Raw genomic sequence first — 17107 nt, 5'->3', positions numbered from 1 at the left:
ATAGGAAGATCTGAAAGCACATTCTATTATGCTCTAACAAGCTTCCCTGAAGGAAGCTGCTTGCCCATAAACTACATGGCATTCAATGTTGAAGAAATGACATTCCATCTATTTGTTATTTATTCAAATATGTTAAGCATTTGCTACGTGCCAAGACTCAGCTAATTGGTTCAGGGTAAATAAGAAAACGGACATGATTGCTGCCCTCATGAAGTTTAGAGTCTAAGGGGAAGGATTGACATTAATTGATTAATCACAGATTTATGACAAATGCTACAAGGGAGAGGAGAGTATGCTATAAGAAAGTGAAACAGGGGTAAGGCAATGCTGAGGAAGTGCAGCTTGACCTGAAGAATGAGTTGGCATTAACTAGATAAGAAAAGACACAAACAGGCAAAAGGGACAACAGGTGCAAAGACCCTGTGGTGTGCATACAAGGAGCTGAACATAGACCAGTGAGGCTGATGCAGAGAAAGACAGGAAAATGTGAGATCAGGTGAGGCTGAGAAGATGAATAAGAGAAGACAGTGCAGGATTTGAGACCATGTTAAATGCTGTCTGTCTTAAAACCATAGAAAGACAAAGAAGCAAAGGTGTCATCAGGAGGTAACAGATTACGCCACTTGAAGGTTGTGTAGAGAAGAGATTAGAGAGGAACCAGAGTGGGTACAGGGGGACTACTTACAGTATTCTGATAATCCAGGTCAAAGGTAATGGTGACTTTGACTCCAGTTTTGGCCAAAGAAGAGGATAAGAAGGAGGAGAAAAAGCAGCAGCAAACAAGACTGAGTGGAGAGATATTTAGTAGGTATTTAGTGAAAGATTAGATGAGGTTAAGGGAGAAAGAGGCATCAAAGATGACTCCTGGAATCTACCTTATGTAACATGTATAAACTTAACTTTTGCTCTAGGTGTTTTCATTGCAGGTAACATCTGTCTGCCTTACAACATTTATAGTCACATCACTTCTCAAAGCCACCTTGGCCTATAGTCGGGCTGAACTCAGGAGGCCAAGGCAGACTTCATCTCCCAGATTTTGGGTGAGAGGTTCCCCAAGGGATCCACTCTCCACACAGCTTGAGAAAAATGTGATGTCATTAAAGACATCTGAGACAACATGTGGTGGCCACTTAGCAGACACAAAATAAATACAATATAGTGGATTGAAGCATTCACAATGACTTCCCCAGAAAGATACCATGTCTCTTGCTTCATATTCCATTAACATCCAGAACAGGTAAAAGGTAAAAAAAGTAAAAAACAACAACAACAACAACAACAAAACAAAACAAAAAACAAAGAAGAGAACTAGGTTACAAGAAATTTTAAAAAGAGAGACTGACCTAATGGGTCACATGTACACCTCTGGACCAACACAGTGCAGAAGAGACTGATGGTGGTAGTGTTTGGGGGAGAATCTGGTTTCCAAGGACAGGGTGAAAAAATTGGGGAAAAGGCAAAGAACAAATATTGTGCATTTATTCAATAGACTACTTGGGTCATTAAAAATCATCAACTAATGGACAAAATAGCCAGCTAATGGCAGTATTAAACTCACATATATTATTATTAATTCTAAATTTAAATTGACTAAATCCCTCAATCCAAAGACAGGCAATTTGAATAAAAAACTAAAACCCATCAGTATGCTGCATCCAGACCCATCTCACATTCAAGGATACACAAAGACTCCAAACAAGGGATGGAGAAAGATTTACCAACCAAACAGAGAGCTAAAATAAATAAATAAAAAGCAGAAGTTACAATTACGCAACAAAGATCAAAAGAAGCAAAGAAGGACATTATATAATGATAAAAGGATCAATGCAACAACATGACGAGCTAAAGATCCTAAATATATACGCACCCAATACAGGAATACCAAGACATACAAGACTTACAAAGAGACTTAGACTCCCACACAATAAAAGTGAGAGACTTCAACATTAATATTAGACAAATCAGTGAAACAGAAAATTAACAACGATATCCAGGACCTGAACTCAGATCTGGAACAAGTAAATGTAATTAACATTTATAGAACTCTCCACTTTAAATATACAAAATATACACTCTTATCAGTACCACATCATATCAACTTAGAAGTTCAAAAGAAATCTTGGTTGGCTCCTTGTTTGTTATTCTCTTCCATCATTTTTTTTATATCTCCATTATTAAGGACAATTATAGGCATACCCATATTTAGACTGCATTCTAGCCCGGGCAATAAAGCAATACTCCCATCCTCTCTCCCTCTTCCTCTTTCTCTTTCTTCCTCTTCTTTATTCTTTTTCTTTAAAAAAAAAAGGGGGGGAATGGAATGTGTTTATTTGAAAATAAATTAATGATACACAGGAAATGCTCACTATTTAATGTTAAAGAAGCAGAAAAGAGGATTTAAAAAATGCTCATCTATGTCTAAAAGGTATCTCTGGTATATCTTTGTATTCTTCAAATTATCTGCAATCAAATACTTAAACAGAAAACTGAAACACTGCTATTATAGAAGGAACAAAGGTTAATCACTATTCTATTTGTTTCATTTGGGGTATCTCTCACCAATTCCTAGAATGGTATTTTCTTTTTTCTTTCTTTTTTTTCTTTTGAGCCAGAGTCTTGCTCTGTAGCCCAGGCTGTAGTGCACTGATGCAAACTCGGCTCACTGCAACCTCCATCTCCCAGGTTCAAGCGATTCTCCTGCCTCAGACTCCTGAGTAGCTGGGATTACACCTGCCACCACACCCAGCTAATATTTGTATTTTTAGTAGAGACGGGGTTTCACCATATTGGCCAGGCTGGCCCTGAATTCCTGACCTCAGGTGATCCACCTGCCTCTGCCTTCCAATGTGCTGGGATTACAGGCGTGAGCCACCACATCTGCCCAAATGGTATTTTTTTTTAAATTTAACAACTATTTACTATATGCCTGGTATATAGGTCAGGACTTACAGTCTTAGAGATACAGAAATTAAAAAAACAGTGTTTATCTTCTCTCTTACCCACATTCTTAGAATTCAATGGCATAAACACATAAACAATGACAGCACCTATAATGCCACTTATTCACTGATGGAGAGAGTAAATGTAAGAAGATGGGAGAACACCGAGAAAGAGTCCCTAACACATCCTGGGGAACTTGGGGAGGGCTTCCTAGGGAATCTTGACGGGTGAAGGGGTTGAGGCAGGAGAAAGAATTCTGGGATGAGGGATCATCTTAAGTAAAGAGTCAGCAAAGGTAGTAACACAGGCTAGGGGAAATAGGAAACAGCTTAGTAAGGCTGATAGTCACATTACGTGCAGTGGGATAAGTGCAGAGGATTCCTGTAGCCAGATCGTAATGGACACACTGAAGGGTTTGGATTTGTTCAAAAGAAGGTCATGGGGAGACAGGAAACATTTTAGGTAGAGGAGCAATACACTCAGATTTGCAGCCAATAGGGGCAGAAGTGAAAATGCTTCTCTGTATTTAAAGAGAACCTGAACATTTTTATTCACAGTTTAAAATCATTCATTATCTAGAAAAATGAAACTTTTTTTCCCTCTTCCTTCTTCCCTTTGATGCTTCCTGGCTGGAGTGTGATGAACTAAATGAACATGGTCCAGATACACACATATAAGTGTGCTCACCGCACACCCCTTATTGACACTGTAAGGAAGACATCTGCACAGACTGAGTGTTTAGTGGAGAACTGGAGTCAAATTCCTCATTATTAGCAGGCCTTGAAAGTAACTAATTGAGCCTAAGTTGAGCAGTTTTAATTTTTAGATTTGACATTTTGGCTCTGTTGCCCATGGTTATTTTTAGCCCTGTCACATTGTCTGGCATACTGTGGGGATCAGTTAATGTTTGGCGACTGAGTATGTTGACAGATCATCACCAAAAGGGACATCCACCCATCCATACATTCATTCATCTATATATCTATCCTTCCATCCATCTATCAATGCAGTCATCCATCTATCCATCTATCCATCAATACATGTACCTGTCCATTCATCTAACCATGCACCTATCAATACATTCATCCATGCATCCATTAATCCATCTATCCACCAATACATTAACACATTCATTCATTCTTCCATCCACTAGGCATGTTTGAGTACCTCCTATGTGTCACAGCATGTACCAGAACTATGCTAAGAAAATGATACAAAAACGACCAAACATAGTTAATTTTTCAAGATTGGGGAGGGGGACACACAAAAAACTAATACCTGTAAAAACAGAGATATAGACTAAGTTGGTGGAAAGCATAAGAGAAGGAGTGGCTAATTCTATGGTGATTCTTTTACTGGAATAAGGAAACAAAGTAGAAAGTGTTTGAGTTGTGCTGAGAAGGAAAAGGAATGAAAAGTTGAGCAGCTCTTGCTCATGCACATGGAAGAAACACAAAGTCCAAGGCAGAGAACTCTGAAACGTCATAACGTGTTCAGTGAGCTGCGGTCAATTGAGAATGGCAGGGAAATGGGGGCAAGTGGGAAAGTAACATGGGAGAGGAAGCTAGAGACAGACACAGGAGTCAGATAAGTAAGTGCTACATAGACTGTACTACAGAGTTTAGACTTCATCCTGTTTTTATTTGGAATGGAGGCTTGAAATGCAAGTTTGCAAAGGGCAGATGGGCAAACAGATGAGGCTTTGTAGTAACCCAAGCAAGGAATAGAGACAATGGTCAAAGAAAGCAACAGCTGGAATGAAGAGACTGGACAGATAGGGAACTGCAATGGGATTTCAATATAAAAACTACCAAGAAAGACCATCAGTGGCCTTGGCCTCAGCTAGTAGAAAAGAAGTTACCAGTCACTCTGTACCTGCTGCCCCAAGTTTGTAATTAGGGTGGCTAACACACTGGGGTGTTTCTTATTGAGTCCAATGAGATCTTAAGCCAGGTTTAAATCATCCAACATTTTGGGGTGAATGGAGCTCAGGTTGAGTCTACGTAGTGCCCCAAATGTGGGAAAACTGAAAAGTTTGGTACATTATCAAGAAACCTGGAAATATTCAGTTTACTATTTGGAAATGGTGGATCAGGGAACAAATGTTTTGGTTTTGACATAGACTCTTAGAGAGCCATTCACAAGGTTACATAACATAAACTGAATGTTACAGCAATTGGTTTTTGTTTATTTGTTTTTGAAGCAGAATCTTGCTCTGTCACCCAGTATGGGGTGCAGTGGTACAATCTTGGCTCACTGCAACCTCCGCCTCCCAGGTTCAAGCAATTCTCCTGCTTCAGTCACCCCAGTAGCTGGGATTATAGGTATCCACCACCACTCTGGCTAATGTTTGTATTTTTAGTAGAGATGGGATATCACCATGTTGGCCTGGCTGGTCTTGAACTCCTGACCTCAAATGATCCCCCTGCCTCGGCCTCCCAAAGTGCTGGGATTACAGGTGTGAACCACTGCCTCCCAGCCAACACAGTGGTTGTTTTAATCAATAAGCTAGGATGCGCAGTTGAGCACCTTTGTGGATTTGCCAGTTGAATTTACTTAAAATCTCCTTCTTTAATTTCCCACCTCCATGTCCTCCACTTGTTTCCTTTTCTTCATTTTATAGTAAAATCAGATGCAATTAGCAAGGATTACTTACAGGCAAACAGTCTTCTTCAGAGTATATGAAAATAACTATGCAGAAATCCTCTTGCTTCAGATTTTTCTATATTCCTTTAATATTCAATATTCCGGGCGAATGACTCCATATGCTCAATGCTAATATTGTCTTTCTTTTTTTATTAAGTCTTCAGTCCCTTACGAGGAAAAAAAACCACCTCTAACAGAAATTTCTGCTCAACAGTAATTTCATTATGAAGTTGGCAGGGAGCAAGTACTTATTACCTTCAATTCCCCATCCAACTTCCAGGAAGGACAATCCATATTTCCATGGGCTTTCTTCCCATTTAAACTGCTCCAGAGCAGAGTTCTTTACCTAGGCAAACACCATTTTACATTACATTGATCAGTTCCCATTAACACCTGCTGTGCACTTGTATTAAACAGTAAAATCTTATCATTGTTTTGCTTATCTCTACGAAATCGATCCTAAAGCTTTAGTGGTCAGATAAAATATCAGAAATTCTGACTGCTTCTAAGCTTCAAACTACAGCTTCAATACCTCCATCAGGAGCAATAAGTACCACAGAAGCATGCTGGCAAAATAAAGGGGGAAGACTCTAGTGATTTGCCAAGACTTCATTTCTGTGTTTTCTTCCAATGGTGGTAAAGTGCTAAGTTGTTTTTTATTGTCAGTGACACTTACAACACTAATCCAGAAAATATATAAATATATATTTACATATGATATATATAATACATGAAATATGTAAATACATATACACATTTTCTCTGGTATTTACACTGTTAAGTGTTTGAAGTCCAGGTGAAATAGCTAAAGTCCAGGTGAAATAAGCATTTCTCTACCCCTTGCGTTTTGTGTTCTATGAATGGTGATGCGTGGTGATTAGAGATAACATTGAAAAATAGATAGGCAATATTTCCTATATTATGACTAAAAAGAAATGGGGCCAGAGTTGTCCAATTCTCTCTAGGCCAGCTATAACATTAGATAGCCACCAATGACATGCAGCTACTGAGCATTTGAAATGTGGTTAGTCTGAATTGAAATGTGCCATCAGTGTAAAAATGCACACAGGATTTTGAAGTCTTTCTACTTTTCAAAAGAGTAAAAGGTCTCATAAATAATTTTAGGTTGGTTTCATGTTGGTACAGTTTAGACATGTTGGAGTCCATAAAATCTATTATTAAAATTAACTTTATCTGCTTCTCTGTACTTTTTTAATGGGCTCCCAGAAAATTCAAGTGGCACATGACTCGCATCATATTTCTAATGGACAGCTGTTCTACACTCTCTTTGTGCTTTTGCTTTTGTTTTTAACTGGTAGACTGTAAACATGGAACCAGGGAGCTCATCTGCCTTGTTTAGTATTATATTTCTAGTGCTAAACAGGGTGTGTGACACAGAGTTGATGCTGAACACATGCAGGATGAATAAAAGAATAAATTGCTCCTTCTATGTTATTGAGGTTTCATGACACTGAGAAAGGTGAATAGGCTTTACAGTGAGATAGTACCTGGAACCATGGGCAGCATGTTTAAAACCTACTGAGCCTCCATTTCCTTTTTTGTAAAAATGGATTAAGTTAAACCATCAAATCTAGTCATGACAGTTTCATATGTTTTAAGCTAACTTCATAGTTCACATAAAATGCCTACCAGAATGCCTGCCATATAGCTATTAATAAATAGTAGTTAACATGGAAGCAAATTTTCCACGTAGTTCTCACTCTTTTTCCACCCTGTCATATTTTCTAACAACCCACTAAAAATGCAATGCTTTTTAAAGCCATAATTCCCTTTGCCATTTAGTATACTCATTTCCAGAGTCCCTCTGTCCTTGTGTGAACAGCCAACCATACATGTGCTGCCTAAGCTTCTTTAACTATTACTTAAAATATCTCATTCCTCCAGATTTCGATTTTATCTCTTTTGCCTTACAGTCATAAGTCTCTTTAACTTACAAAATCTAATTATTTGAAATGTTCTCTAGACACATTTATTATTCACTATTTCCCCCTAGACTTTAATTCTCTTACTGTTTCACAAATGCCACCATAACCCATTTTGTGTTTCTCGATTTTTGGTTAATATTCCATCTGCTTTGTCATTTCTGAAGTTCCCAGGGACGTTTCCCGAATCACAGTGTCCCTTAAATGCCTTCTTGAATGGCTTTGGGTGTCATAGTTTCTTAGTTTGTCATTTAATTTACATGATTTTGAAAACAGAGTTGCTGTTTTCTTTAACCTCTTTTCAATTCTCAAGACAGTTCCATTTTTAGAGGTTTTTATTTTATTTTATTTTATTTTATTTTTTATTTTTATTTTTTTTTGCTCTTACAAGCATTCTCTTGGTGTTTTCAAATCCCTTTGACTTTGATGTCTGTCTTAGTGCTTTCTCATCTTCTATTAACTATTCCCTCATGGACACAAATGAGTGCCCATCCCTCTTTAGTACAATCTCACTCTACTTTTACCAGTTTTTAATTCCCAACTCATTCACCTCCTCATTCTCTTCTTCCTCTGAACACCCTTCTGCTGTCTTTTGATGTGAGCACCTTCCTCTTTGCCCTGGTGCTCAATTTCATATACAGTACTCACTGGAAGTTTCCTGTTTGCTCTGGACAATTAAAAAGGCTTGACAGCAGAGCCAAGACTTAAATGTCAAGGTAGAAAAATAATAACTCCAACACAGAGATCCTCTAAAATGGCTCAGAAACTACAGCATAAAGAAACAGAAAAAAGACAGCGATTTTTTATGAGGAGAAAAGTATTGTTTACTCTTTCAACACAAATTCTATTTTGGCCAATTTAAAAGAAAAGAATGTTAGTTGCCGTGGCTGAGCAATACTGAATTTTAAAGATTTTACGATGGAAAACAGAACTCTTCATAAGGGGAGGAGTCTTTTTTCTGATCACTACAACTCTAAAACACCTAGACAGGGGTGTGTCTTGACTTGACTTTTAAGCTGGAGCTTACAGGTACCTGTGGAATAAATGAACAAATGAATGAGTAGGCACAGGTCTCTAGGATCTTGCACACTAAATGTTTAATTCCAGTGCAACAACTGCCAAGAGGCAATACTGCAAGAATCGGATAGCCTGAGTTGAAATTCAGTTTTGTGGCTTTCAAACTCAGGTAAGTATCCTCAATTCTCAGAGTATTTGTTTCCTTTTCTGTAAAAAGTGAGTTCATAACAGCCATGTCACTGGATAATTATAGGGATCACATTAGATGACATTTAATGAGGTATGGAACGTGATATGGCCAGCACAGTGCTTGGCACATTACGGGTGTCTGCTAAATGATTGTAGGGGTAGCAGTACTTGTCATGGTTTTACATAATTGTCTTTCTTCCTCCTAAAATTTGAGGTCAAAAAGCTTTCTTTTAAATTATGGAGAATGATTTTGGCTGCTAATTTCAGTCACCCAAGGAAGGCAATGCAAGCTCATCTAGGCCCTACCCCAAGAAGAGAGGAGGAGCTCATCTGATTGTTCAGAGCTCGAGGTACCTCCTGGACTAGACTTACCGGTGGGTGAAGCTTCTATGGTGCAAAGGCTGTAATCCATGTGCCAGCCTGGGCTTCCAAATCTATTCATGGAGCACACCTGAGTCAAAGGTGACTCTTTAAGGACAGGACCCTACATGCTGTCTTTTGTAATACAACCTCTATGTCTCAAACTTGAGGTAAATTAGGACAAAGCTTTTTTTTTCTGTAAATAACGGCTCTCCTCCTCCCTACTCCAGCCAGCATACCTGAAACTTTGAACCAACTGGCCAAAGATTTCAACTAGAAGCAGGGCGTATAGAGTAGGGTCTAAGATGGATGTCCTAATTCTACTTTATTGGGAGTTATTGGAACTCTGAATGACCATTAATAAACCGGTTCTTTGAATTCCACACTGCTCTTGTTCCCTTTATGTGGAGTTTTCTCAGGAACCTGGGGTGAGGAATCTGGACATTCTGCGTTGTGTTTATAATACTGTTAAAATAGCACCAAATATATCACCATTAACTTCTCATGACTATGCCTCACCTAACCACTTTGAATTGGCAGGCAGAAGAGCCAACGGAACCAGCTCATGTAACAAGCTTATAATCCAAAAGAGTAGAAAAAAAAATGTAACATGACCAGCATTTCCAAGCTCACTCAATCACCTGTGCCTAGGCTGCCAAATTATTCAAGATCTCAAAGTGGCAGATGTACATGCATTTGGCTCTTCCCACCAAAAATTATGGAATGAGATGATGTGGATCAACTGACATTCAATTCAAGGTGTTATTTTTATTCCAGAGTTTTTGGATATTCTCATATTGGAATACAGAATCCATAAAATCAGAGATTTTGCCTGGATTTTTCCCCTCTGTTTTTCCTCCCTTGCAGAACCTAGAACAGTACCTGGTATAGCGTAGATGCTCAATGCAAGTTCAGGGAATGAACAGAAGTCTTGGCTCTCTGTCTTTTTGTTCTCTGTTGTTTTTCCTTTTGATAATCTGTCCAGTGGGTGTCTACCTGCGCTCTGCGAACTACTACTAGGAATCCAGTACAGTGACTCAAAGGCAGAGAGGAAAGGTCGGGACTGATGTCAGTGGGACTTTAACATTCCTAATTCCACTTATGTTGTTCTTTTTTCTTTTTTAGACAGAGCCTTGCTCTGTCACCCAGGCTGGAAGTGCAATGGCGTAATCCTGGCTCACTGCAACCTCCACATCCTGGGTACAAGTGAATCTTATGCCTCAGTCTCCTGAGTAGCTAAGATTACAAGCAGGTACCACACCTGGTCAGTTTTTTGTTATTTTTAGTATAGAAGGAGTTGGTCAGGCTTGTCTCAAACTCCTGACCTCAAATACTCCACCTGCCTTGGCCTCCCAAAGTGCTGGGATTATAGGCATGATCCACCACACCCCATAACTGACCAGGGAAAATTATATTTTTATATTAATCAATTAAACAAATAAACTAGATAGCAATTAAGATATTTGCTCATCCGTGCTGCTACAAAAGAACTCTGGTCTTCAAATCAGGAGACCCAGAATGTTGTCCTATCTCCCTGAATGTGTGAGTAAGAGCAATTAAAGGGAATAAAATGTATTTAGCCTCTAATATGTATTGAATGGTGTGCCACATACTTTCCATATGTTACTTGAATTCTCACCCTAAGAGGTAAGTGTAGATTTTCTCATTTTACAGAGAGAAAACAGAGGTGGGTTTCATAATGGTGTGAAAAGCTTTTCAGGGTGTCAAGATACTTCTGGTTGTTCATCAATAGCCTCTCTTTTATTCTGCCTTAGTAACAGAAATTCCTATCTTTAGAGGGACACAGAACCTCCAATAATAAAGCTTACATTTCCAGCTTTCCTAGCAGCTAGGCATAACCCTATAATGTTCTGGACAATAGGAGGAGAGAAGATATGTATAACTTATAGGAAGTACTATAAAAGAAGGAGGTGAGCTCATCTTTGTTCCTTCCTCCTTCCTTCTAGTTGCAATGCATATATGATGGCTGGAGCAGTGGCACCCATCTTGATCCACGATGTGGAAGCCACCGGCTGAGGGTGGCAGAGCCACAAGGTAGAAGGAGCCTGGGTCCGTGACACTGTGGAATACCACACCAGCCCTAGACAACCTTTGCACTTCTTTTGCACAAGAGAGAATTCAATGTCTATCTTCTCTAAACTACTTTTATGTTTTAGAATTTCTATCATTAAAAAAATTTTTTTAGCTGGTTTAAGCAGTCAAGTGGTTATTTGAAGCAAAATCTTTCAGATTTCAAAGCCTTTGAATTAAGGTGCACCAGTGCCCATTTAACCTCCCTACACCTCAGTTGCCTTCTCTGACAAGTGGGAGAGGGGTATCACACAATTCTTTATCTTTCCAACCCTGCAACATTTAATTTTCTCTCCTGATCATCCCTCACCCCTGTGAATACACAATGCATTTGGTCCTAACCCCATCTCTTAGTATATGCTGTTCCTCTCACCCAGAACGCCTTTCTACCTCATCCTCTTCAGTCTAAACTCAATATTTGCATTTTGCAAGGCTAATTTCAAGCTCTATTTCTTCCTTGAAGGGAATCTTTCCTTCTCTTGGTTCTTTTTAATCCATTCCTCTTGTGATAGCACTTAGCAATACATTGTCTCCTGCAATTCTCTGAGGAATCCACATTTACACATTTGGTCCCACCAGGAGCAAAGATCAGATCTGCCCTTTTGCCATTTATGTTTATCCAGCAGAATTGCCATAAAGCACAGCATGCTCACCATTTATGGACTTGATTCAAAAAGGGATACCTTAATCTTCACCTCAGGACCAGCTTTTCCCTACTTGACACCAAACACAAGGAAGGCTGAGCAAGGACAGTAAGCCAGGGCACAAATCATTGTCCACATTATTTTTCTGCAGCTATAATTCCTGTTCATTCCCTGTTTCAGGCTTATAGGCCACCCCTCATGATCATCTCAAATAATACCTTCTCCACAAAGTATTGCCTGACTCCTTCAAGTTAGACATACCCCGTTCTAACTCTTAACCCCTGTTCTTCATGTGGCACACACCTCTTAGACAGCACCTTCTTTATTTATGTTAGTCCCAACCACTTAGAGCTCATTTTAAAAAGATGTCTCTTTCTGAAGACCCTTTACTACCATCTGCCACAACAAGTGTCAAAATAAAACACAACTTTCTGATGAACCTGATATGAAGCATGCCCTGAACTTGTGTAATTCATAGCCTGAACAATATTATCACCTCTGTCAGACTGTCAACTCTCTGAGGATAAGAATTCATAGTCCAGTAAGTTGAACTCTCGGAACTCTGTGAGTTGGAGAGAAGAGTGGATTTAGAGACAGGCAAACTGAAATTAAGTTTTAAATCCACAATTGTTGGTGTTTATACCCTTCAGGAAATCAAGTTCTATGAGACTCAACTCACTTCTGTGTCAATGTGGGTAAGATCTGTTTTCACCAGTTCAGGCTGCTCTAACAAACTACCATAGAGTGGGTGGATCAACCAACAAACATTTGTGTCTCACAGCTCTGGAGGCTGGAAAGTTCAAGTTCAAGGCACCAGCTGATTTGGTGTCTAGTGAAAGCCCTCCTGCCAGTTTATAGAGAGCTGTTTCCCTAAAGTACTCACGTGGTGAAGAAAGATCTATCTCATGTCTCTTCCTCTTTTTCTTTCTCTTCCTTTCCTTTTCTTTTTGACACAGAGTCTTGCTCTGTCACCCAGGCTGGAGTGCAGTGGCGTGATCTCGGCTTACTGCAACCTCCACTTCCAGGGCTCAAGCGATTCTTATGTCTCAGCCTCCCCAGCAGCTGGGATTACAGGTGTGTGCCACCAAGCCCAACTAATTTTTAGTATTATTAATAAAGATAGCATTTTACTATGTTGGCCAGGCTGTTCTCCATCTCCTGGCCTCAAGTGATCTATTCACCTCCCAAAGTGCTGGGATTACAGGGGTGAGCCACGTGTGCCTGGCTCTTCCTCTTTTTATAAAAGCATTAGTTCCATTGCAAGGACCTCATTCTCATGACATCATCTAATTCTAATGAACTCCCATAGTCCCCACCTTTAGTCACCATTGAGTTGATGATTAGGGTTTCAACATAAATTTTCAGTCCCTAACAACCACACAGAATTGTTGTGAAGTTTCATGGTGGTGTGATGAGAGTTAGAAGGGGGCCTATGAGAAGCACATTTTTTTGATTGATATCCAGTAGTAGTATGACCAATCATCCTAATTGTTCCAGCACTGAGGTGTTTCCTGTGGCATGAAAATTTCAGTGCTAAAACCCAAACCATAAATTATGGACCACAAACTAAGAGTCTGATCCACTAAGAAATACACCAAAAGTCTATCTATAGAAAGCCTTCAAAATCCATTTTTTAGTAAACACATCAATTCAATAAACATTAATTGAGCATTGATTCAAGAAACATTAATTAAGCATCTACTTTATGCCAGCAAAGTATAGAAAATAAAGTGCTAAGTAAAAAGTTTGTGGTATTTTCTCCGCAATCCTTTAGAGTTGAAGGGGAAGGCAGATCCTATGCAAATAATTACAATGAATGGTAATACCTCTGCAGCTAAGGTTCCTTTTGCTTAAGAACATTAACAGGGGTACTTGACCCATCAAAATACTGGTTAACCTTCCATTACTCCATTTTTACTTGCTTTTTTTTTTAGAGCAAACACCAAGTTGATTTATCAGGAAGGACATAATCTCTCTTGCCTTTCAGGACTGGGTAGATAATATCAATGAGTAACATGAGCCAGGTGCAAGATTATAACAGTGGTGAAAATCTTAGCTGAAGGCACTCAAATTCATTTAAATGTAAATGAAATAAAACCCATCTACTGGCTGCTCATTTGGACTGTCTGTTCTAAATGAACTGAGAAATTTTCATGTTCCTTCCTCGAGCAAAAGCCTAGGCTTCCTTCTATACCAGTACAATTCATGGAATGACATCCCTTCTGGGGTAGAGGGATGTGCCTATGGACAGACAGTCAGCCCCGATCTTGGAAAAAGTCCTCCCTTAGGTATATCTGACCATGTATTTGCTTCCTTGGCCATGAAAATATATATGAGGGGGAGGGGCGTACCTGTCCCATGACAAATCAATTAGATTCTCTCTCCTAGGAGTTTGAAACTTGATAGGTAAGACACAGAGACCAGGAGTTGTTGGCTCTAAACCAACGTAATAGTGACTCTCCTTCATCAGTGAACATTGCCTCACCTATGACCTTTCCAAAGGTTAGTCACTCAGCTTATACTTTGATTTTTAAAAGGCCTACTAAAGCCCTAAATAATATTTTCTATTGTTTCTCCTTCATTACCTCCTTTTACTTAAATTAATCAGGCTTTATTTCTGTTGCTTGCTACCAAAACGACTTTCACTTTGTTTCTACCTGGACTGTAACATCTGTACTGCCATCCAGATTCCTACATTTCATCCTCCACACTCATGTCAAGCCCACATGCCAGATAAATGTTCCCACACCTCAGCTCTGATCATGTGCCACCCTTCTCAAAACCCTGAAATGGCTTCCCATTGTCCAAAAATAAAATCCATGCTCCTCGGCCAACTTCAATTTTTCCAACCTTCTATCCTAAAACTGTTCTTAACAGTATCCTGCATTGGAGCAAACCCAAACCACTCATGGTATCCCAGTAAAGTTTTGTGATTTTCCACTTCTTAGCTACACCTCCCTCCAATGGAAATGCAGTAATAGCTGTTGTTTCTGGTTACTTTCATTTCCTGAAAATAGACCTTCCCCCATGAACCCTGAAGGGCATCTCTGGCCATAGAGATTAGTTCAAGATGGGCACATGACTCAATCTCATTCAATCACATTTCTTTTTTGGGAATTTTTTTATTGCAACTAGATGGGATCACTGTCTTTCTGGGCTTAAAAAGATACAGTGCTGAAAGAATGTGAATCAATACTTACTTTAGACGAGTTCATTCCCTATTTCTTGGAGGTAAACAACACACCTTAACAGGGAGAAATATAAGAAAGAGAGGGAGACCTGAAGATATCATTTGAGCCTGGATCTAGACACACAAGATAACAAGCCCATCCCTTCTAGTTCAATGAACGAATAAATCATTTTGCTGTGCATGCGTGTGTGTGTGTGTGTGTGTGTGTGTGTGCGCGCGCGCACACACGCACTTAAGTTAAGGAGAATTTATTTTCTCTCAGTGAAAATCACAAAAGTATTGTTTTTATTTTATTTTCCTTTTGAGATAGGGTCTTGCTCAGCCAAGCTGGAGTGCAGTGGCACAATCACAACTCACTGCAGCCTCAACCTCCCTAGCTCAAGCGATTCTCCCATCTCAGCCTCCCTAGTAGCTGGGTAATTTTTGTATTTCTTGTAGACAGGATTTCACCATGTTGCTCAGGCTGGTCACAAACTCTTGGATTCGAGCAATCTGCCCACCTTGGCCTCCCAGAGTACTGAGATTACAGGTATGAGTCAACATACCCAGCCACACAGTCTTATTTTTCTATTCAGTCATTGAAGGACATTTAGGTTTTTTATAGTTTGGGGCAATTATGAAAAGAGACTATAAACATTTGTGCACACGTTTTTGTATGACCAAAAGATTTTATTCCTTTAGATTAAATACCTAAGAGTAAGATCATTGTATGGCTATACAATGAGATACAACATGGGAATACAAACAATGAGGTATAGAAACACACAACAACTTGAATGAATTGCAAAGGCATTCTACTGATTGAAAGAAGTGTACCTCAGAAGGTTATGCAGTGTGTGATTCTATCTTATATTACATTCTCCAAAAGCCAAAACCACAGACACAGAGAACAGATCAGTGATTGTGTGACTAGAGCAGAAAGTGTGGCTATAAGTAAACAACTTTAGGGATTTTGGGGGGGTGGAGTGATGGAACAGCTCTGAATCCTGCTGGTCATGACTATATGAATCTATCTGTAGGCTACAAATCATATGATCATGCCTCCAACAGTTAATTTTACTAGATCTTATATTTAAAAAATAAAATTTAACATTTTCACTAAAAAATAAAATCAAAGTCACAAGTCTCAAATACAAAGATCTGTCTTGCCTATATATTCACGTGTACATATCCTTCAAAACTGAGCAAAGAGCCCATCTTTTCCTAAAAGGCTCACTGAGCTTCCGGCCTCCATACCCTCCTCAAAACTCCCATCACTTCCTCTGCATCTCCATTTCCACCTTACAGAGTTTTAAAAACACATACATTCTCTTCTTTGCTGGAGGGTAAGCTCCCAGGGAACAGGGATTGTGTCTGAGCCCTTGCTGTGTGCCCTCACCCCCGCACAGCGTCTGGCATATGGTAGGCGGTCAGTGACCATTTGCTGAATGAACAGGAGCAGATTTTCATCTGGCCAGAGCTGGAGTCCTGAGCAGTGTGGAGAATGTCCTGGTGTGCTGGATGACATGTCAGAACCATCAGGATAGAGTTAACTATATTCTGGCCTAAATAGAGGTTTAAATGCTGCTGGATCTCATAATGAAACTTGACAGCACTGTGTACATTAGCAGTAATGTTTCATACCCTGACGTGGATTTCTGGTGTGGAAATATGTCCCATAAAAGACTGAGCTCCGCAAGTCCCAATCACTGCCCTGATATTCATATCTTCACCCATAATTGCAAGGTAATCCTCTTGGTAGGGGAAGAAAATGATATGTTTACCACCTAAAGGGCAAAAGAAGAACTGCTGGGCGGAGAAGGCATATAAATGGTAAAAGGAATATAGCTTTTTATTTTTTTTTTTTACTATAGTCCTTCTTCCAGTTTGTTTTCCAAATAGCTATAAAGGGTTTATTTGACAACTACAGAGAAATAATTGTGAGGAGAATAGGGGGAAGAGAAAGAGGGAGGAGTAGAAAGTGGAAAAGAAGTGAAGTTAAAGAGAAGAAAACACCAGGAGGAGAAGAAGAAAGACCAATAAGAGATTTAAAGGGAAAATGAAACGGACTGTTTTCTTACACTTGATAATGAAACAAAATGGAGTTT

General features: G+C 39.4%; 1 protein-coding gene across 6 annotated transcripts in view; it reads right to left on the bottom strand.

Moving 5' to 3' along the window:
* GRIN2A (glutamate ionotropic receptor NMDA type subunit 2A) overlaps positions 1–17107 on the bottom strand; it is a 425841-nt gene that overhangs the window by 130552 nt on the left and 278182 nt on the right. The gene's annotated exons all lie outside the window — the stretch shown is intronic.

This window comes from Saimiri boliviensis, chromosome 12 (genome assembly GCF_048565385.1).
Source record: "Saimiri boliviensis isolate mSaiBol1 chromosome 12, mSaiBol1.pri, whole genome shotgun sequence".
In the NCBI taxonomy this organism is placed as follows: domain Eukaryota; kingdom Metazoa; phylum Chordata; class Mammalia; order Primates; family Cebidae; genus Saimiri; species Saimiri boliviensis.
Note: the sequence above shows the minus strand (reverse complement) of the source record. Positions and strands in the feature narration are given on the sequence as shown.